Genomic DNA, 24,604 nt, shown 5'->3' with positions numbered 1-24,604 from the left:
AAATGTATGTCGGCTGTTCATCCCACCTTGGAAAAAGGAAAATCATCATCTATCCATATCTGGGCAATTGGCTTATCAAGGCATCTTCCTTTCAGCACACAAGCCAACATTATCACCCAACGGTCATGACTCGTAATCGACTAGGTCTGTACATGAATCAAAACAAATCCATCTCATTACCTGTCAAATCCCTGCATTAGCTGGGTGCACATCTAGACACAATATACACAAAAGTATTTTCTTTGGAGGAGACACTTAGCTATCCTTCAGAAATGTCACAATCTGAAGAAAACATCTCATCCAACAGTGAGACAGGTCACTTACCTCCTGGATTCCATGCTGTTGTGCATCTTCCTGGTCTCGTATGCACATCTCTTCATGTAGCCTCTCCAACAATGTCTGGAAGAGCAATGGAATCAGATCTCAGATGGAAAGACAGAGTGATTCTAACCACTCATGTGAAACAATCAACCAAATGGTGGTGCCCCTCAGAATCTCCTCAAAGGGATGAATTTCCATCAAGTCATTCCGGCCCAAACCATAATGACGGATGCTTCCATGACTGGTTGGGATGCTCATAAGGACCATCTACAGATTCAAGGCATGTGTCTGAAGGAGCAGTATTGCCACATCAACCTTCTGGAACGGAGAGCTGTACGTCAGGCCCTGAAGGCTTTCCTCCCGGCATTCAGAACAAACTCTCTCCTTGTTCAGATGGACATTACAAAAACCATTCATTATCTGAACAAGCAAAGAGGGACAAGATCCAGACCTCTGTCCCTGAAAGCTCAAACAATCTGGAAGTGGCTCATCTCTGGGGATCTCATGATTACAGCAGTCCATTTTCCTGGAACCCAGTATGCTCAGGGAGACTCACTCATCGGTTGTTCAAAAAAATCACAAATGGGCTCTAAACAAAGCTGTACTTCACCACATCTTCTCCGATTGGGGTTTTCCCAAATAGATCTTTTTGTATGTGGAGAAAACAACAAATGCCCAAGCTTCACCTCAAGGTTCTACCAACTGGGCGCACTAGGCAATGCCCTATGGATTGACTGGTCAGGCACATTTCTTAACGCCTTTCCTCAATTCTCCCACTGCAGACAGTGATGATCAAGTTCTCACACTCGAAAGCCAGAATGATTCTCGACATTGGGGTACACAAATCTCCTTCTCCTCTGCGTGTCCACACAGGAAGTCACTGTGCAGAATGGATCTTCTTCAGAAGTTTAGGGGGGCAGAGTCAATATCCCAACCTCCCCTCTCTGAACTTGGCTGTATGACTCCTGAACTCACACAATGTGGCCGCCTAAACCTTCCTCTGAAATGACTGAATGTGCTAAGAGAATTCAAGAGACCACCTACTAGCTTTCCTATTTATTCAAATTGAAAAGATTCTGCATCTGGTGTTCTCAGAGCAATGTCAATCTTATTACTTGTCAGGAAGAGGCTATCATTCCATATTTTCACCACCTCGCTAAAGCAAAATTGCACTTCTCAATTAGAGTGCATCTCTCAGTAATCACAGCTTTTCGAAATGTCTTTCACAAACTTTTGTTTCCAGAATGCCTGTTTTCAAAGAATTTCTGGAAGGCATTAGGAAGATATATCTTCCCCTTAAAAAACCCTGTCCTCAATGGGATTTAAACATTGTTATCTTTTGCTTTATGGGTCTGCCTTTCAAACCCATAAGGCTTCTCTCCAACACCTCTCTAGGAAGGCTTCCTTTTTGGTAGCCATTACTTCAATTTGCAGTGTTAGCAAGATACAGGCTCTTAGTTCACAGGAACCTTACACAGTATTCCATAGCATCAGGGTAGTGATGAGGATCCTTCCTAAATTCCTACCTAAGGTAGTTTCTATTTTCCATGCTAATCCTACTTTTACATTACCTACATTTTTTCAGAACCCCTCTTCTTCTGCAGAGAGATCTCTCCACACTATTGATGTTAGAAGGATTTTGACGTTCTATCTAGATAGCACAAAATCTTTAAGAAAATCACAACAACTCTTTGTCAACTATGGTCCTCTATGGATAGGATACAGGATATGCTACTTCCAAACAATCCTTATCTAGATTGGAACACACCTTTTTTGACACGTCCATTAATAACCACCACCACATCATCAACTTCACTGTTTCATCAGCCTTCTCGCTCTCGAATAAGGAAAGTTCCAGCAGAATGTACCATTACAGTGGCCGATCTGCAACCGCTGATGCTTCACTTGTCAACGACTGTACTGTCATAACAGATTTTCTGCAACCTCCTCCAGTTGTCTCAGCACCTTCTATGGCTGTGTCTTTGATGTCATTACTATCAGCAATGTCAACTTTGCTTTTGATTACATCCCTCCTGTCTTTACTGGAGTCTCCAAACTCCAGTGAACATTTTGCAATGCGCATCTTCAAGTCATGACAGTGGTGATATAGATGGGTGGCCAAATTTAGATTAACTAGGCATCTTCTTTAGTGAGGATTGGGCGAAATCAGAAGATCAATGAGCTACACAGCTAGCTGATTTGCACATCCAGTAGGTGGGCTCAGAGGATGCAGAGGAAGAAATGATTCATATGGCCAAATATAGGCACCAAACCGATGACACTGAAGCATCTGCATTGTGCTTGGGATACCCAGGTTTTCTTGCCTACAATGCCTAAGGTGCAAGTACCTCTGAAATTATTACAGATCAAGGTTCAGAATGTTCACCAGAGGATATCTTGTGTGACCCCTGTCCCTCCCCATCCAGAAACGTTACCAGTCCCAATTCTACACCATGTTCCTCCAATGCATTACGGGCAGTAGGTTGAACAAGATTTGCTATCAAAGTCGGTGACATCAGTCCATTCTCGCACTCTTCAAGGGCAGTGTACACTGATGTTGATGGTTACTTACGCTCTGACAATAGCAGTCAGCATGAACATTTAATTCAAGATAATGATAATGGATCTACACAGTTAGATTTAGGAAAGGATGAGGTGGACGTGTTTGCCTAATACTGGCAAGCGATCCTGGCAAAGATTATTTTGCACAAGGTGATACAAGTTTGCAATCTACTCATACAGGTTCCCTGTGGAACAATATTTAAATATTCTGTGTTCCAGTAGACAAAGTTCCTCAAAGATTGTCTGCCTGTAGCTACTGTAAAGAAGCCTAATTTAGTTTTGAAATTTTATGGGGCATGAGAGCGATACCCATTTTTAATCATGTATGTGCAAAAGGTATGCTGATGATGAAAGACCAAGCTACAGTCTGTTCCAAATTTAAAAGCAATAGAGGTGGATTCCTCTTTGTGTAGATCTCAAGAAATCAGTAATGCTTTATGGCATTTTGGCTGGCTAAAGAGAACAGCATGTAGACCAGGAATGCAATCACAACCTATGAACGTGACTTCTGATGGCCAGATTTCTGGAGTTGACAAACCACTACAAAAAATGACTAATACTGAAGCTGCAAGATCCTTGGGAATTCTTCAGAACGAGCAGCCTAACAAGTTTCAGTGGTGCCATAATCTAAGGTCTCTCACCAAGGTTCCAAATTTTATCAAAATAGGCAATTTAGTGAGTGTGGATCTCAGTCATCATAATTTCACTAGGAAAGCAGTGTGGCCAAATCCAACAAACAATGGTTAAGAATTAAGAAACTTTGAAAATTTGGAGACAAAGGAAATCGAGTCTGATTTGGCTCTCCACTTAACTTTTGACACACACAGAGGGACGGAGGATGCATAATTTCAGTAGAAGCAGCCACAATCTCAAGGGGGTGTGGGTGAGGGGAGAACAATAAAATAAAATAAAAATAAAAATCATACCCGGCCTTTGCCAGCCACCTCGCTGCTCTCCTGATGGTATTGGTGTCCCAGCAGTCCCTGGGACACCAGCGCAGGCTCCCCCATGCAATCCTGGCACTGCTCTCATTCTATACCTAGGATGAGAGCAGTGTTGGGGTTTGACTGAGTCGTTGGTCTGCTACTCAGACCGTGTACTGGAGTCTGTGCTGTTTCTGCAACCTGGCTGTGCAACACTGCCAGGTTGGAGAAACCTAAGTGTGCATGTCAGTTTAGCTGGCTGTCTTAGGTGGACTAACGCCACCCCTACTTCCCGCCCCCCCACCCCCCCCCATCACCTAGCCCCATCCTCCCTGCACATGCTGGCTCAGAGCCAACAGCTGGAAAATAAAAATCAAATACCGTTGTATTATTTCAGCTGCTGGCTCTGAGCCAGTGGGGCGATGCTCCTTCACCATTGTGGAGGAGCCTCCCCTGCGTAATTTCTAAAAGGTTTGGAAGAAGGTAACTTCAGACAGATGGATACTCAGCATAGACATGGAAACAATATGGAATTTGCAGAGAAAACACCAACTTGTCAGGAAAGGAAGCAAAAACATCTGAAAGTACTGAACCTGGGTATTCTAAACTTTCTATGAAAAAGTGCTATAGCGCCAAGGCAAGCCCGCGAACGATCTGGGATTTTACTAAATATTTTCTTACGGTAAAGAAAATCTGGTGAATGGCCATTGGTGCTGGATCTATCAGTCCTCCCTGATTACACTGCAGAAAATACGTTTCCCAAGAAAGAATATTTCCTGGCGTTTTTGGATCTGGAGAGCTACTATTGCAACATCCGATTCGTGCAAAACACAGGAATGTGCTTTGTTTCATGGTAGCTCGCCACTATTCCCATATCAGGACACTTTCATTTGGAATGCAGTTGATGCCTCACGTTTTTACCAAATTCTTGGCTCTGGTAGCTTCTTATCTTCGAAGGAAGGTTTGATTCGTCTACCCTTATCTGGACAAATAGCTAGTCGGTGCACCATCTCTCCCGGGATCCTTGGGCATGTTAAAGAGAATTGTTGAGACTTTTGCCTGGAACTCATTGTAAAGAAATTGTTTCTAAATATGAACAAAGAAAGTTTCTAGGAGCAAGAATTTTCACAAGGGAAGGAATGTTGTTTTCATCTCTAGAGTCAGAAGGCAATATGGCTAGTGAACGAATCTGCTGCAAATCAAAGAACAGTCAGAACAATCAATGCTTTGCTGGGAAGCATGTCGTATTCTGCTTCAGTTTAATAACTGACAGCACATGAAGATACGTTAAAACTCGCAACAGAAGCAAGTAAGTGAAAATTAGGATGAGACCGTAATGATTATACCAACAGATGAATAAGCCCTTACGTTGGAAAAAGATGACCTTTTAAAAGGTCAAACCTTGCCATCTGCCAACACACAAGTGTACGCAGCGACAAACGTTTCTATGGTGGATTGGGATGCGGATCTACTCAACGTACATGTTAGTGGCCTGTGGACACAAAAATAATCTTTCCTTCATATCAGTCTGATCAAGCTCAGGACAGGCAGACTGGCCTTTAAAGCTTTCCTTCTAGATGCACGATTTTCACAAGTCATGATTTAAAGGGAAACACCACCACCATGTATTTTAGTTGCATAAAGGGAGAAACAAGATCTCTTCTATTCTGTCAAGAAGCTTTAACACTTTGGCTGTGGGCTCTCAAACACAATGTGGATCCCTCATCAGAACATGTGTCAAGCTTACAGAACAAGTGGGCAGATCACTTCAACATAACTCTAACAACCACAAATGGGAATTGAACATTAGGCAGTTGGACTTGATGTTCCATAAAACAGGGACAATCCTAGTGGATCATGCTTGCAATGGACCAAAACTCCAAGTATCTACTCTTGATGAGCAGCTGGTACTGCCTGGGATCACAGGAAGAGTACTTTGCAATAGACTCAGTGGGAAAGTTTCCTCACCCATTTCCTCTTATGCCATTAATTCCCAGGGTGCTGTGCAAGATCAGAAGAAAGCCCTTTAAAATAATTCTAGTGTTCCCACCTGGTCACAACCACAGTGGTACATGGAACCTGTCCATCTAAACTTCAATCCAGTTTAAGCTGAATGTCGTGCTACTGCTGAGTAGCAAGGGACAAATACTTCACCACAAACCTGAATCCCTTCAAGTGACAGCCTGAGTCTTCAGAATGTGATCATCTGAACATGTCAGAGGACTGTATACAGGTACTCAGTACAGTTAAAGGACCTTCTAAGAATTAAAATGGTAAAAACGAAATCCACTGACAATGTCCCAAAGCCAATTTGAGAAGGTACGGAAGAAACTGGCAAAGTATGACCTAAGATATACATCAATTAAAGTGCACATGGCTGCAATCTCTAGCTACTTCAGCCATCCAAATAAGCCTGCCTTATTTTGTGAGAAGACTGATTAAATAGGTCATGAAGTGTTTATTCAAGTCTTTCCTTCCAAAGACAAAACTAGCACCATCTTGGGAGCTCATAACTGTTTAGGCAGTTTTGAAGAGACTACCTTTTGAATTAGACCTTGTTACACCATCTTGCCTAGAAGACAGGTTTTTGCTAACAATATCTCAGCTGAGTTACAAGCTATATCCTGTAAGGAACCATACTTAGAAGTCTTCGGTTCGTAACTAAAGTTTGAATGCCTTTTTAATTGAATCAAAATATTTGTTTGCCTACTGCATACTTTCCCAGATCTCTCAGACATCAGAATATTAACACAGCTACCTTGACGTCTTACACATCAACATGTCTAGCTAGTTCTCCTTCAAGATCAGTGTTCATTGATACTGTTACTATATTTAATGACATCCTCTTGAGATTAGCTTCCAAGCTGAATATTTCAATGAAAGCCCTTCAGACAAAAGTCAAAGTAACTCTAGAGACTGTTCACCCTCATTCCTTCCCTAGATCACTTTTGCCTTTTGGTTTGGGTTCTGAAGATTTGACTGATGAAAAGATTCCCACTCCAGCTGTAAAGACAAATTTATCACAACCCAACTTCTAAAGACAGAAACTAAAATTATCCCTGGTAATTGTATCAGCATCTTCCACTATGGAGATCTTAGTCGCTTCAGCCAGAGTACGACAATTGACACTGTATGGAGAAAAGTGTACAGTATCTCAGGCTACTAGTCCAACTGTTATGATAGGTAGGCACTACAGAGCTTTTGGGGAAAATATACAATAGATTGTAGAGAGGTTACTAAAGACAGCATACAAGACTTTGAATACATAGTGCCACAGAGCTTACTTGGCAGGTGATTGGAGCCACAATGTAAGGTAGAATTTTAGAGTGCTGCTTTACACCAGTGAGAGTATCCAGGTGATTCAGCAGATCTCTGTCCTGTAGAGTTCTGCCATGGGTTTGTCAACTCAAAACAATCTTGCCTCCTCTGCAGCACTTCTTTTCAAATCTCATGCGGATGATGATATGCAAAGGATGAAAAACAAAGTGGAACTTCTTAATGCTGTGAGCCTAGAGAAGAGAAGGGATTTTTTTAAATTGTAGTGTAAGCCACATGACTACCTTTACCATTCCAGGTAGGAGATTCAAACCCCCGGTTGACAATACCAGTCATATTCTCAACAAGAGCAATTTTGGCAACAGCTCCAGACTCAACATATCCTCCATCAGTGGCAGAGGTTCTTGGAAGTAGTCTTCCTAATCAGGAAGTGCTCCTTCAAATTCAAGGCAATGACTCCCTCACTTCCCTCTTTTTGGTGCGATGGAGTAGGCACCTAGCCTGCCACTTGCCTGTAGCCTCTAGGTTCCTGCTTTTTCCAGCCTGATACAGTTACCGCCTTTTGACCAAGTGACACCGCTGCTGCCCTGGTTTTCATGTCTGGGTTCTGACAGAAGCCCTGCCCATCCGAGGACTTACTTAATGCAGACTGCAGCGTGACCGCACCAGTAGGCACCTGGGCACTTAGCCTGCCACTGCCTGTGGTCTTCAGTTCCTGCTTTTTCAGCCTGATCCAGTTGCCTCTGTTTGACTAAGTAACACCATCGCTACCCGAGTTTTGCCACTCAACAGAAGCCCTGTTCACCCTAGGAGCTACTTAATGCAGGCCGCAGTGTGACCACATAGTGGGCATGTGCCGCGCCAAAGGGAAGCCCATTTGCTCCAGTTCACACCTCGACCACCCTCAGCGCCATGACCCCGGGCCCTTCTGCCCCCTGCAGATACACCATCATCAAGCTCTATACCTGTGACCCCGGATGCCGCAACAAACACTGCCACCTCGCCAACCCTCGCTTCATGTTAGCACCTTTCACCTGCATCCACTGCCACTTCGCCTGCCACAGTGCACACAACAACCCACTGACCAACCCCATCCCAAACATGCCACAGACACCACCTGAACAAAAACACCAACTTGCACGCACCCTTCTCAACTCACGTTCACTATGCAAACACACCACAGAGATTTGGTACGTCATCTCCACCCTCACACCCGACATCCTCTTCCTCACTGAGACCTGACTCAACCCCACTTTCGCACCCGACATTACTATTGCAATAGCCAAAGGATACAAGATCACCCAATGCGACTGCATCAACAAACCGGGTAGAGGGATCGCCATCATGCAGAGGGAATCCATCTAGTGCACCACCACAAATGACTACATCACCCCGCCATGGAATACCTCAAGTTCCAACTCCAAACAGACAGAAAAGCTTCCATTGGGGGCACCCTTGCCTACTGTCCTCCAGGACCTCGTTCATCCTTCTGCAACTTCATCGCCTCCCTCACCATAGACCCCAACAACTACATTTTCTTCTGTGACCTCAACTTCCATCTCAACTACTACAATGACATCAACACTACCAACCTCTTGACAGCATGAACAACATCAAACTCACCCAACTCATCCAAGTCCCCGTGCACAGAGCAGGCCACACGCTAGACCCCATCTTCACCTTCGGCGACCGTATCAGGTACAGCCACACAGCCACACCATGGAACTCACCTGGACCGAGGACTCTGTTGCCCACTTCAACATCACCAGCTCACGGACCACCGCCCCCCAGTCTGCCCAACGCCCCCGAACACAGTTGAAGCAAAGCCTCAAAGGACACATGGAACATCACCCTCCACAACATATACCCCATCTCTTCCAACAACATATACCAGAATGTCAGAAACCTCAACAATTGGATCACCAGCTGCACCAACACTCCCATCGGCAGAATCACCCACAACACGTCCACCAAGCAGGCTAGCTGGTACACTGCAAACAACTGGAAAGGAGATCGCACACCAGCAAGGACTTAGCCGCCTTCAACACAGCCATCAACCTCTACCCCAGACAGCTAAGAGAATCAAAGAAAAAGACCTTTGCCACATGCATCGAATCAAGATCCAATAACAGCAAAGAATTCTTCAACATCGTCAAAGAATTCTTCAGCCTCTTGGCTACAACAAACAGCATTAACCCCTCACAGAAATTCAGCAACAATTTTGCAAACTTCTTTGACGAGAAGATCACAAACATTTACAGAGACTTCAAATCCCAGCCTAAGGCCACCAACTTCTTCAAGCAACACAGACCCCGCCACCACCACAGACATCTGACTAACCAAATGGAGCCAGCTCGCCCTATAGGACACTGCCTCCATCATGAGCTCTTTCCACTCACGAGCCCCTACTGACCTATGCCCTTGCCACATCTTCAACCTAGGTGATGCCATCAGCCATGTACTCACCACCTTGTTCAACACCTCAATTGGCATATGCAGAAGTCGACACCCTACTAAAGAAACTATTGGAAGATCCCAGCAAACTTAACAGGTACTGATCGATCCCCCTGTTCCCATTCCCAGCCAAAGTATTAGAAAAAGCTATCAACCAACAACTCTCCTCACATCTAGAACCTCTTACTCCGCTCCTCCCAATCTGGATTTCGCAGCAACCACAGCACTGAGACGACCCTCATTACAGCTACCGATGACATCAGAGCCCTACTCAACCAAGGAGATGATCCTCCTAGACCTCTCGGCAGCCTTCGATATGTCTTCTGCCACACACTCATCACAAGGCCGCAAAACACAGGCATCCAAGGAGCTGCTCCCAGATGGATCACCTCTTTCCTCAGCGGAAGAACACAAAAAGTCTGCCTCCCCCCCCTTACACTTCTGAACCCAAGGAAATCATCTGTGGAGTATCCAAAGGATCCTCGCTCAGTCCCACTCTCTTCATCACTTACATAACACCTCTAACCAGCAGCATCAGAACCCATAGACTCAACATCATATCCTACGCCAACGACACACAACTCACCCTCTCCCTCTCCCAAGACACCACCAAAACCAAGACCAGCTTCCACAACTGCATGACAGGCGTCACCAACTGGATGAATGACAACTGCCTGAAACTCAACACTGACAAGACGCAGATGCTGATCTTCAGAAACAAAGGATCCCCATTGGATGCATCCTGATGGCCCTCAGAACTCGGACTTACTCCTACCCCCTCTGACCACACTAGGAGCCTAGGCATCATTCTGGACAACAAGCTAACCATCACGACTCGGGAAGCTTCCTCCTTCTTCATCCTCCACATGCTTCATAAGATATTCAAATCGCTACCCCAAAGATCAACACACACCCTCACTCAGAATCTTGTGTCCAGCCGACTGGACTACAGCAACACTCTCTATTCAGGAATCGCAGCTCACCTCCTCAGACGACTACAGACCATACAGAATGCTGCAGCAGACTTGTCCTAGAACTCCCTAGATTACCCCACATCAGCCCCTACCTCAAGGAACTCCACTGGCTCCCGGTACAGAAAAGATGCCATTGCAAGTATACAAGGCCCTACACAACGGTGAAATTGCCTACTTGAACCACCGCCTGAACTTCCATCAGCCCACCAGACACCTCCGCTTCCCTTTCTGTAACCCTCACCCCGCATCTGATGTAGCAGATGCGGAGGTCACTCATTCTCCTACCTAGAATCGAGACATGGAACAGAAGCCTTTCATCTCCGGACCTCCCCATCTCTTCCAGAGTTCTGAAAGTCCGTGAAGACCAAGCTATTTGGCTAATAAATTGACCCTGCCAGCACCTGGATACCCTCACGTTTGACAAGAAGCGCTCTAAAAATCTACTGATTGATTGATTGACAGAGTAGCTCAATAAACCTTCAAGGATAGCAGATGATCACCACAAGCCGATGGGTCTTGTGCAGTGTTCAAACAGAATATTTTCTTCAATTCAAGTCCCCTCTGCCATCCATCCCAGTGCAGGATGCACCAAGACACCAATTCTGCCTCATAAGATCTTTGATAGTCATAAATGTTTTAATAATTCTAAGGATGCACAGGTGGTGGTCTTTGTGATATCAGATACTTTTCAGCCAGTAACCACTTTCAAATCTCTCTTGCCCTTCGTCCCAAGGTTTCTAGAAATTCTGAAGGAGAGGTTCCTCACTCCAGTGACTGTAAAGGCTGCAGCACTACGTTTGACTAGCAAATACAGACCAACTTAACAAAACACAACCTTTCTTAAATCTGATCTGAAACAGGACTCTCTTACAGTGACTTTAGTAAGACGTATAATCTAAAAAAATACCCTGCATGAGGGGGTAAGGGGGAGTGTACTTTACACATAGGGGGTTGGATCACACTACAAAAATTAAACCACAGAAAGAAGACCTTTTGTGGAAACTACTGATACTTTGTTATAAACATGGACCAACAGACAAAACAATCACGTTAGCGTAATATTTCATTACTTAATTCTTCAATTATTTCACATGAAATGAAGTTTTCTTAATACAGCATTAGAATCAAACACAAAAAAACACTTGGTTCGGTGAGATTACCTTGTGCAATTATCCTGTCACCAGTGAGAAGAGACTGTGCAGGATTAAAATATTTTGAGATATCACATAATACTAGGCATCCCAAAATCATACAAATGTTACCAGACCTGCAGGTCTAATGACTTGAATAATCTACTCGACCTAACTGTAACATGCTTGACCAGTAAACTGGTCCAAATTGTGTGATCCCAGGCAAATATTTTATTTTACAGAGTCACCTTTTTCTTCCTTCTCACGTGTGAGACCACCTTCAAATATGTGAGTTCAGCATTTACATTTTTGTTTGATTTAATATACTTATCTTTTGCACCATGTTTAGTAAGAATCTATCCCACATATAGGGTATACATGACCACTGACTTCCCTCTTCTCTTATAGCATTTTCATCAGGGCAGTGGCTGGAGTATTTCTCAGTTCATGTTTAAAAAGTCACTTTTAATAAATATATTTAATAAATATATTACTAACACATGATGTGGTAGAGCACTGTCATTTAGACAGCACATTTTCAATTGAAATGGCCACAAACCTTTTCACTAACACCCAGTTTTACTGATAAAACGAGTGGACATTGAGTTTCAGCAATTTTTTTTTATCATTTGTACATCACCAAGTAAAGTGTTCTGATTTGCTTTCAGAACTACTCAAATGTATTTTGAAATAATTGTACAGTTCATTTACAATCTGTTTAAATGCTGTGAGTTAGCAAAACAAATTACAAACTACATCTTAATTTCACACTCATCAGACAGTTCACTTCACAAAATTCCCTCACTTTGCAGTCAGAGAAAGTAAAGTAAACACCAGCCTCCAGAATAACATAAGCAGCAAATTATAAAAAGACATAAACTGACATTTGACCTTTGTCTTTGAACGCAGAACAAAGGTGACAAGATTTAAAGGCATCTTTATTGCTCATTCACTTTCTCAGTGTTCAGAACACCTGTTCTTTGTCAATTCCCCAGAAAGGGCCAGTAGTCCATAAAACAGCTTGCCCTTATAAAATTAGACCCACCTAGCAAGCGGACGAGTAGATTCCTCAGGCTTGAACATGGAAGAGTTTCAAAATGCTTCAATGAAAAAAAGAGGATTAGCCAAAAGTCTTTGTGGTAAAGTCTCTCTTTAATTAGATACTGGGTCCTAGTCTTTTGAAGTGGTCAAGGGATCCTGCTGTGGGTGTTATTCAGAAAGAGTCATCAGTTCTTAAATGTTGCTCTCCTTCAAGGAAAATCAGTCTCTCCTACTTTTAATACGTGGGAAAAGCAAATTACTTGCCCTTGGGGCATTGGTAAGACTTACAATTACTGGAAAGTCGATTTTTGGCAGTGCATGATGACCTCACAAACTGTAAGTAGTACACCACATGTCCAGTAAAGGACTGGAGAGCACCCAGGTTGGAGAGTGCTTTCATAATCCCTCAAAACCTTTTGATATTTACAACCTTTCACACTTGGAAACCAACCAAATGTCTTAGCAAGACCCTGAGAAAGGTGTAGGAGGCAGGGGAAAAAAAGTAAAATTATCTGGAATAGAATTGTAAGTTTGTACTGAGGAGTTTGTTGGACATCATGAAGAGTTATTTGGAATATCATCATTTAAATGCCACTTTCATAACAAAATTAACATATGGGTCTCCATACAGGAGAGGATAGACTCTTTGCTTGGGTCACACAGAGGATAATTGATGAAATCCGAAAAAGGTGATATGATCTATGATCAAGGACCAAGTAGACGGAGGTAACGTAGCTAAGTGAGGCCTGTGCAACAGGAGGAGGGTTCCTCTAGCCACTACTAACCCCTTGTGAGGAGTTGATTAATTCAATTCTGGAACCTGAAAGTGTGGTCTCTTTTACTAACACACAATATGTACAATACATGCTTAGCCATGGCTAAATGATTAGCAATAATTGTTCCAATATAAAGCGTTAGGTATGGGAAATGTAGTTCAACATAGCATGGCAAGTCTTACAAAACTTAAATTTATATAAATTCAAAGTCAATTCCATGATGTACACATCTTCTACTTTTCATCAAAGTAACTTTACCTACATTTTTAAACAGATATCCCTGCACAAAGAAGACATGCCTCTGAAGGTGAGGGGCACAAAGACACAGAAATGGTCACCGATGAAGGCAATAAATCTGATTCCGATTACTACAAAAGTTAGCACTTGTACACAGTCTGTTGAGGAAGCTATGGAACCAAGAACGTTAAATGCAAAAGAAGAAAAAGCAGTGAGGCCTAGTGTGCAACACTGCAGTGTTTTGGGCCACAATCAAAAGAACTGTTTCCACTGGAAACAGTGTAGAGAATGCAAAATTGTTTGGAGGTTTGTTTAGAAGCCTCAATGTTGAAGATCCAGCATGTCCCACAAGACTAACAAATATAAATTACACGTTGGTGGGCATCGAAAGAGGCATTAAATGTTGCCTGCAACCTTTGGCTTATACTATAGAGGAAAGTCAAAAGTCCTTAGGTGAAACAACATGACAGAGGCAATGAATAATTTATGTGGAAAGTTACATCTGGAAAATGTAACACAAAGGTGTAGACAACATAATTATATTGTCTGTGTAGATGGATTGGGTCGCTCTATAAATCGGCTTACAGGGATTCAACTTTATCTCGCTGCACTTTCAACTGGCAGACAGAAATGGTCCACTATAGTGGGGATGTTACGCTAGACATTCTACAAGTGACGAATGCAGCAGAAAGGTTGCAAACCCTGAAAATTGCATGCAAAGATCAAGTCTGGGCTGAGGAAGTATTTCTGTGGCAGGGTAAGAACCTTCATCACCGTTGTAGTCACGGTGGAGTTGAGGGGAGTGGAGGGTGAACAACATCTGAAAAACCCTCTGCTGGTTGTGGGAAACACAAACCTTAAACCTTTTTAAATGTCTGCAATTTCTGTTATGTACTTTTGTAAGAATTTTCCTTTAAGACATCAAGACATTTGTAAAATTAATAGTTCAATGATTTCAAGCTCTACGTTTGAGCATAGACATGCCTATCTGAAAATAAAGGTACACATTATCCTTTGCAATGCAAACATTTGTTTTGTGTATGGTTTTTTTTTAATTCACAGTTTAACATCAAACTTACCTTAGAAATGATTGGTAATGTCAGCACATATTTCTCTGCCCTCTGCTGCCCTTGAGGCATCTTCGGTTTGATGTGCTGGTTGCTGTTGAGCCTCGTCATCTGATTCTGGCTTATACATGATCATGGGTAAGCCTTTATGAGCTGCTATAGTTTGCAACCTTGCACATTTTGCTGTTATTTCATTGCTTGTCTCTGGTGTGTACTGTATTTTTCCAGACAAATTGAATTTACGCACTCCCTCCTGTTCTTTTAACAGGGAGGTTGAGTCCGCCCAGGTGGCACTGTCCTACCTGGGTGGGGCTAGGTGGTCATATGATGAAGCATGACACTATATAGTGTGTGAGACCACCTAGTCTGTAAAGGAAACCCCCATACCCAACCCTCCTTACCACCACACAACCCCCCTCAGCATCCAAAACAACAACTCATAGAGTGAGTCCAAGGAGCCCCAGGCGAAACCCCCCTGTCAGCGGCTCCTCAATATAAGTGAACCCCATACCTTTTGTGTTTATGGTATACTGTAGGGCCCCACAATCTTACGGAGAAAGCAAACACAACTTTTAAGCAGTCCAAATACACTGCATAAGAACTGTCACTTACAATATAAAAAGACATAATACGTACCAAATGAAAAGGATGACCATGTGCATCATATACTTTAGTGAATGCGATAGAAATTGACAAGCAACTAGCCGTCTAGGAGGCACTTGTAAAACCCATTATACCTAAACATAAAGAAATCATGGGTCCTGATTGGGAATATTGCATTGCATCACAGACCAATGGGGTGTTAAGTGAATGAGTATTCTTCCTATTTCTAAAAAAGAATCTCATTGTCAGATGGTGGGTGTATAGGATCATGAGTTCCAGCAATACAACCAATGACGTGTGGGGATTGTGTAATCCTATAACATTTAAATTGTGTTGGTGCTAGGAAAACTAATATGCAAATATATTCTCATTAACATTGTATTCAGGGTAGATCTAAAACAAACATGAATATTCCACTTTGGGAAACCCCATCTGCTGCAAAATAATTCTAGGTAACTCCGAGAGGCTAAGAGGTGCCATGACCATAACACTTGCACATGGTTGGGGATAGAATTGCTCCTAACAGTGTTTCCCTCTAGCTGTGGCTTAATTTCTGCTATGACATTTAAAATAACTGCACTACTTAGCCTGTATTTATCAAACAAGTCCTCCTCTGTCTATTGTGAAAGTGTTACTCTGACTTTAAAAATCCTTTCCTGTCTCCTCCTCTGCAGACAAGCCAGTAATCACATCCTTCTCGCCATCCCATACAAAGCAGCCATTTTTGAAGATGCTGATGCATTCTGGGGTTGTTTATATAATTTGCACGTGGTTACCACATGTTTCAGCTTGGTGGTAAACTGCCTGAGCAAAGCGACCATTCTGCTACTAATTGAAATGTGCGAATGCTTCATGCATTGAAGTAGCGATTCAGTATTTGGACTTTGGAGTTGCTTAAAAAGTTTACAATATTTATTTGGTTTACAATAAATAGCAACGCAACTGCTTTTCATGCATACAAAAAGGCAATTTTTGTGGTTGGTATTCAGTTTGTGACTGGTTACCGCATTGCATACACTTCATACATCTAGCCCAAAATCCTTCATTGACAATCTGTCTAAATACAAGCAGACACATTTTCAACCAATGCTTAATGAGGGCTCCCTGTTATCAAATCAAGTAATAAATGTGGCAATGGATTTGGCAGTACCGGCTGCAACGTGATATTGTCATGGTGTGTCCATAATAAAATCGTTGTGACCCCTGTTAACCATTCTAAAGTTGGAGACTCAGGTAAAGATCATGAGCCTTCCATTGTGGGGATCTGCCTTATTCAAAAAGTATACTGAGAAGGAAATGCTTGAGACGCAGAGACCTTGGAGGCAGTAGGACTGTAAGATAGAAAATCCGTTTTTTAGGCAGCAGTACAAGACTAGAGTAAGGGAGGTACTACCCAGAGAGGGTTCGGTCACCCACTAAGCTAGGTCATACCAGCCACAATACCAGGAGCAGAAATACTATTACCAGTGTATGACCTCTAAGTCAACTGCAACAAAACCTTCGAACTCTGGCGGACGCCCAGGGTGGGGGAGGTGCAATTACTCCTACATCCGGAAGAGTGGAAGCCAAACTACCACCAGTACCTCTGAAACCAAATTATTTACAAAACTTGGTATGCACCCAGCATTAACCAGAGCACCATGATACAAATGTGTTCTTTATATAGCATTGTATTCAAAGAATAGAATGTTCTTCCAGGTTGGGATGTCTTTTTTTATATCTTTAATCATTTTTATATCTTTAATCTTTTTTATTCATCCAAATTCAGTTGCAATTTCACATCCAATCAATTCTTTGGCAGCCGGCGTGTTTCCTCCACATTTGGACTTTTTAAAGGCTGTAAGTAGTAGATATATATATAACACTATCAAATTGAGCAATAATGCCCCTATAACAGTCAATTTAAAAAAATCCTGTTTAACAGCAATATCAATTAGTTTTTCCTGAATAGAAGGTTTTTATTATTACACCACTTAAACACACCAAAATTCATGCAAATACTAAGAAAATAAATTGTAATCCTAGTTCTGAGTTTGTATTTGAAAAAATGTATGGATAGTGAGGTGTATGCCTAATATGGTCACGGCTAGCACTAGGACAATATCAATGGTACTAAAATACTAAAGAAGGTGTTCCCTATGATCTGAAAACTTTCTTGTGATGACTGGATTCCTGTGGCACCAGGGCTGTCATGGGTTTCTGGGCTCCAGTTGCATCAATTGGAGTGATTCACCGCTGGTGTTGTGTGGCCACAGTACTACTGGAGTCTAAACTGGATAACTTAGTACTCCTCTGCAGCACTTGACACACTCGGCGTAGTGAGACAGAGCAGTCCAAGGCTTACTCAAGGGGGTGTGGTGGGATAGACATTCAGAATACGATTTACACTGTAATACCAGCTAATAAGATCAATGTCCCGTCAATGCTTTACTTTATAAAAGAAAAGCACTTTAATAAACACTCAAGAAAAACATATTACACTTAAAACTAAGGTACAGAGTGAAAATCACAATTCTCTACCACTCTCTGGGCCGGAGCTCTGATTCCAAACAGTAATATAACACCTAGACACTAAGGCCCATATTTATACTATTTGATGCAAAACTGTGCCGGCGCAGTTTCGCGTCAAAAATTTTACCGCCGGCTAACGCTATTTTGGTGCGCCGTGCGGGCGTCATATTTATACTTTGACGCACGTCAGCGCAAACCACAGGTGGGAGTCATTATTTTTGACGCACACTGCAGCATCAAGTCGTAAAGCAAAACGACGTTAACGATGCAGAAATGACTGTGGGTCGATTTACGACCCCGCAAACTGGATATGCGCGATTTTTGACGCAATAGTGTAAAAAAAAAAAAAACACAAACACCGCCTTTACACCAGAGGAGAGCCAAAATGGATCCCAGATTTCAATACAGACCCCAGGAAGATGACAGCAGACCAGGAACCAGCCAGGAGGACCCACACAAGAACCAGGACACTTTTAAGAAGAAAAGAAAGTGTTGCTTTAGTGCAGAGGAGCAGGAAATTCTGGTGAAAGAGGTGACTGAACACAAGCACCAACTGTTTGTCACATCAAAGTTGCCAATCAGTAGGAGAGAGGCTATATGGCAACAAATTGTCGACAAGATTAACAGTGTGGCTGAAGTACGCAGAACAGTCATCGAGTGCAAGAAACGCTGGCATGACTGCAAGCGCAGGACCAAGGAAAAGATGGCCAGGAACAGGAAGGCAGCACTGCAGACTGGAGGGGGGAGTCCAGCACACCAGGAGGCCCTGGATTACATGGAGGAGATGGTCGCAGCCGTCATCCCTGAGGAGATCGTCACAGGGATTCAAGGACAGGACAGCGCAGACTACCAGGAGACAACGCACATGCAGGGTAAGTCGCATGGGGAATTAAAATGCACTAATGTCAACTGTGAGTAGGGGAGGATACCGACCACTAAATGCATGGAAGTCATCTAATACATGGAGTGGCATGGGTAAAGGGGCACTGCATGGGGGCATGGCCCGTTCTGAGACGACCTGGGGCACACCATTACACAACACCAACAACAGTCCCAGGGGGCATGCTGTCATGCCAACGATGGAGCAAAGGGAAAGCCACGCCAGGAGGGAAGGCCATATCGTCAAACTGACATCCCGGCACACGTCAGCCACCATACCCCCTACATTAACTAGGGCCCTATTAACAACCTCTAGCCATACCGACAACTGGAATGTAACTGCGACAACAGTTGCCACTACCACCTCCGCTCTGTGTGCAGCTCAAGTAGCCAATGGCAGTAACCTCCCCATGGATCATACACACCTAAATTAGGGGGTGAGGATGACAACTTCAACAATCCCCAGAAACAAGGCAAAGGCCCCAGTACTCTCAAATGTCAATGCCCATAGTTGTCGCAAACATCAGCCAATGTAAACAACAATAGGAGCTACACAGCACTAAGGACACACCCATGCTGCATATGTCAGGGTCCATCCTGTGCCGTGGTAACAATGCAACATCCCAAATGTCATACTGCTCAGACAACAGCATTGAGGGTGGGACACATGTAACTGGTCACTGAAATACACCTGCACAGTCAGGAGGAAATAGGACACTGATACGATTATCAGGGCAATCCAATGTAACACACATTCCCCAACATCAGCAGGACACATTACCAATGTCAACATCCATATCAGATCAAAACATTGCCATGCATAGGATATGCCACATGTCAATTACATTTAAGTGGATGTGAAAGATCAGAGATTGGGGCAGGTCCAGATTGTTAAGTGTGCTGCCAGGACCATCAGAACACCCACAGCCAGTGAAAGGTCTCACCATGAGAATGGATGTAGACGGAGACTTGAGTAGGAAAAGAAGGTGGCAATTCTCTATTTGGCATAAACCAACACCTAGAGGCAATGAGGCTGACAAGTCTGATAACTCAATAACATACATGTGACACACAGGTGGGCCATAGGCCTGGAAGAATGCCCATCTGAAGGACTGGAGAAATTAACACAAAACAAGATCACAAAGTGAATTCATCAAAAGGCAGGCACGTCACATCAAAATTGCCACAACACAGACACACTAATTGTACCCTGTTTCATTGCAGAGGAAGCTGGATCTCCTGCCGATATGCCTGTCCCAGATTTCCCTGATGACATGGATGACGAGCCGATAAACATTCCCCAGGAGACTATCCAAAAGGTCCTTGACACCCTCCAGACCCCACCTTCAGTCACAAGGAGGAGCACAGAACAAGCAGCCATCGCAGAGGATCCACCCACCACCCCAATTGTAAGACCTGCCAGCTCCACTACAGCTGCGGAGTCAGACAACACTGGCACCAGCTTTGAGAGAACTGTAGTTGGAGTACAGCGGGAGCTGGCCAAGGAGGTGCGGTGGGGATGCAAAATTTGGCAGCCAGCCTTGAGGGGATGCGTTCGTGATTGATGTCATCTGCAGATCAGGCAGCAGCTATGCAAGCCCTAACATCCATACTGCAACGACTACAAGAAACTGTCAAGGAATTCACCACTGCAGTAAGGGAGTTGCCACAACACCTCGCACCCCAAACCTTCCACTGCATGCACGAATGCAATCATGACTCCCTCAGGGCCGACCTGGCTGCCTACCATCGTGATGTGGCTGCTATTCTCAAGAACCAGCAGACCCTCCTTGCTGCAGTACTGCCCTTAAGACCTTCACAGGGAGCAGCGGCCAGGATGTCTGACTCCACGTCTTCTAACACTGAGGTGTGTGTTGCCCCATCACAACCAACAACAACAAGGACAGAGGAGGCAACACACACATCAGAAGAAGAAGACATGGAACAGATCACATTCACAAGGAAAATGACCCGGAAGCACTAGTCCCTGCCACATGGCCCACATTTACCAAGGTCCTGCGCTTTGTAACTTGCCAGTCTTGCTACAACTTTACTCAAGCACTGTTCTGCAAACCACTGTATATCTTGTCACCCAGCCCAGTGATTGTCTCTCTCCTACTCATTGCCAAATCCTGTCCCTCTGCACTGTCTGGAACATCAACCCCAGCATGTCAAAAGCATTTCCGTAACCCCTTGTGTTGGATCACAATGTAAGGTGTCACTATAATGGACTCACAATCATGGACAATGTACAGATAGCACTACAGCACATTTCAATAAATAGCACTTACACAACAAATCTGTCTCTGGGTAATGTGACATATCAACTGTGAAGTAGATAACTGAAATGTGCCTACTGTCAAATTACGTAGCTTATCAATACAACCGTCCTGATAATATGTAGTCAGAGAATTCTGCACAGTGCCCATGATTGCATCATACTCTGCCCATCCTGAGGGACAAATCTGATGAAGTGAGAAACCATACACCACCATGCTGTGTTGGACAGAAGAATGCTTCCTCAGGGGATAACTAAGTCATCAAATAGTGGCCGCAAAATGTTGTCAACATGCAAAAATAACACAATAAACATGCCACACTAATCTAAGTTAACACTAAAAAAAACTGCATAAATTAAGGTGTCTGAGTTAACATACAAATAGGTAATCATGCCGAACTGTGTCACAAATGATGTATGAGGGTCATGAAGACAAGAATACAAGATTGCCAATGAGAACTCATCTTATAAGGGTGTTCATGATCATCACACTGCAGTCAGACCTAAAACTGTTTCCCCAAAACCAAGTCTGGAAGCACTGTTTGTGACTTTCAAAACACACTTATCAACAGAAACACATTGGGATCCATATTAACTGTGATTGGTGGTTGCAAGGAAGGGTTGACACTTTGCAAGGTAGCTCTGGGCTAGCTGCCAATCGTACAGCTCAGTTGGGATTTGTTTGTAGCATAGAACACAGATGTTATAGTACAAAATTGATGTACACTGAATCCAAACCCACGATCAAGTACCATTCAACACATACAATTAAGGGTTAACCAAATATTTATTAAATGCTAATCACAGATGAGGAAACTGAGGGAAAAATCTTACCTACCCTAATCTACCCTGACTACTCATTACCCACAACTGTCCCTAACTAACCTAAGCTACACTTTCATATCACATGTAACGAAACGTTCTAAACATCTACCCCCCCACCTCCCTTATGAGACGGGACACATGGAGGACAACACATACTAACCTAAACACATACTATACTATCCTATACAAATATATATTTTTTTGTAATTGTTTCGTAATTTATTTTAGTTTTTTGGGATTTTTTTTTTTTTTTTAAACACACAAGAACCCCAACATAGCCCCCACCCGCCCACCCACACATGTAATAAGTAAAAATAGAAACAAGCAGGACCCCCCACCCACTAACACTAACTAAACTAACAGCCTATACTAACCTAACACTAAGCCCCCTAAGCCCACTAACTATAAGAACAAGGAAAGAGGAGGGAGGGGAGGGAATAATGTCCATAGCAAAAAGTCTAGAGGTTGGCCCTCCGGAGGGTCCTCTTAATGGGCTCAACACGCCGGTTAATGTGGCGCACATCCCGGCTCAGGTGGCTCAACTTGCGCAGCACTTTGTCCATCTTATGATCCATTTGGTTGAAGGCTGCAAGGTCAACAGATGGAGCAGTGGCAGTCTGGGTACCGGTGGAGGAGGTCTGTGTGGGTGTGGTGCCAGGCCTAGTGGGCTGTCCTGCACAAGTGGCAATACTGGGGCCTGGAAGTCCAGCAGATGTCGGACCAACAGTGGCAGCTGTGGGTGGGGCCACCTGGCTCGGATTGTTGGTTGTGCTGGTGGTGGCTGTGGTGGGCAAAGCAGGCCCACCCTGTGGGAAGGCTCTCCATGCCCCGGAGGCCTGTTCATGGCGATATCGCCGGGCCATCCTCCGGAACCCCGACTCCACCAGCAGGATGTGCTGGTATCGCATGGCCCGGCGCTGAAATTCACGGACTTGGTCTGTCATGTTAGCAGCTGTGAAGACAAATGCAGATATTCTACATTAGTAACTGCATTGTGTGAAATGGCACAGCAAGTTTATCAGACATTACATCTACTGTACTTGTAACAGCTCATATCACAATACAGATCATTGAATGTCCCTGAGGAAGTACATGGAAGGCCAGACTACAAAGGTCACATCACACATCGCCCACCCATAACCTACAAGATGGGTAACAACTGGCTTTGACTTGCAATCTGAGTTCTGCCAGTTATCAGCTAAGAATCATGCTGCATATCCTCTGCCAAGACCTGTGCTACAAATGTCAGTGTACGGAAAGCAAAACTAAAGCCACATGTTCTGCAAGTTGTAACTGGTCTTGCCAGTATAGTACCAAGTGCCAAACCTGAGTGTGTATACTAGTTTGCAACCAAACCATCACTTATTCACATGTATGTGTAACATACTGGTAGCATCAGTACTAGGTACCCCATTCACAAACCCATGCCCGTGTTTGAGGGGGAGTGGATAAACAACTATAATTTGCCAACAACATGTACACCGAAGAGTGTATAGAAAACTTCACACATGTTTGTCTCTACAGACACACCACAGGTAAGGTCTATCTACAATTAGGAGCCAGCAAACCCTAGAGCACCCATAGGGTCAGACATGTCAGGAAATGCAGAACTTGGTACACAACATATACTTCCAGTGAGGCCTGACTTACATCAGACACAGAGTTGCTAGAACACCCATGATCATGAATTGCATGCACACCTAGGCCATTGCACTCAAGTTCCACATACTTGTAGCACTACATGTGGAAGTACATGCTGCTAGGAGGTTCTACCTACTGTTTCAAAATTACGTAGGTAAATAGGGAAGCAGATGTCTATTGGAAAGCAATTTGCTGTACCAATCTTAGAGAATGTGGGTCTGACAGGCTGACTAAATCGGGGCTGACTTCCAGTGTGACTCTTGGTGATACAAGTGTCATACACATGACTAACCCCTGTACTCACAGTGGGGCCTACAGGAATGGCCTACAATCCCCACATGATACCATTGGATACGCATTGGCCAACTCAAAACATGTGAGAAACTGAATTCCCACTCATGGAACAAGAGAAAAGCTTGCCCAACGCATCACACTTTGCTATGTAAGGTATGGAAGGAAGAAATGTGCTCAAAATCTGTGCACAGCGCAACAATTTCATAAACATATACAATGTGTAGGCTGAATAAGGAAATGGCAGCCATTCCGACATGATGGTACTGCATCTGATATATCACGGCCAACTTGTACATAGCATGGGTCTCCTGTGACAGTTACACACATATCTGCACTCATACATTGGCCCTAACTATCATGTGGTTGCAAACATGCCCCTTAATTGGTGAGCATAAAAAAATATGGAGTGTAATCGTCTCATCATGTGCATCCAAGAGAGACATCCAAAGCCTGGTTACTTGAGGACTGCATTACCAGTCAAACATGCCTTGTGGCCATGACACATGTATTACACATAGCTCCAATGCACAGAGGGAGGGGCAGGGACTTTTGTAAGCCCCCCTGTTGTTACATTTGATTCAGTTGATGTGGCCCAGCTATGGTGATTTGCACCAACCATGGAGATGTGAAGCCATGTGCATACACTTGGACTGCTATCCATATTTGGATTGTGGCACAACTAACTCTAACAAAATTTCTAAGATGTTAGCTGAGGGCACCTTACACCTTTTCACGATGTTTTCAAATCCAGAACTGACATGTATCCAAAAATATCAAGGAACACAATAATCCCACACATTCATAGTACTTCC

Source organism: Pleurodeles waltl, chromosome 7 (assembly GCF_031143425.1).
Source record: "Pleurodeles waltl isolate 20211129_DDA chromosome 7, aPleWal1.hap1.20221129, whole genome shotgun sequence".
Classification (NCBI taxonomy): Eukaryota; Metazoa; Chordata; class Amphibia; order Caudata; family Salamandridae; genus Pleurodeles; species Pleurodeles waltl.
Note: the sequence above shows the minus strand (reverse complement) of the source record.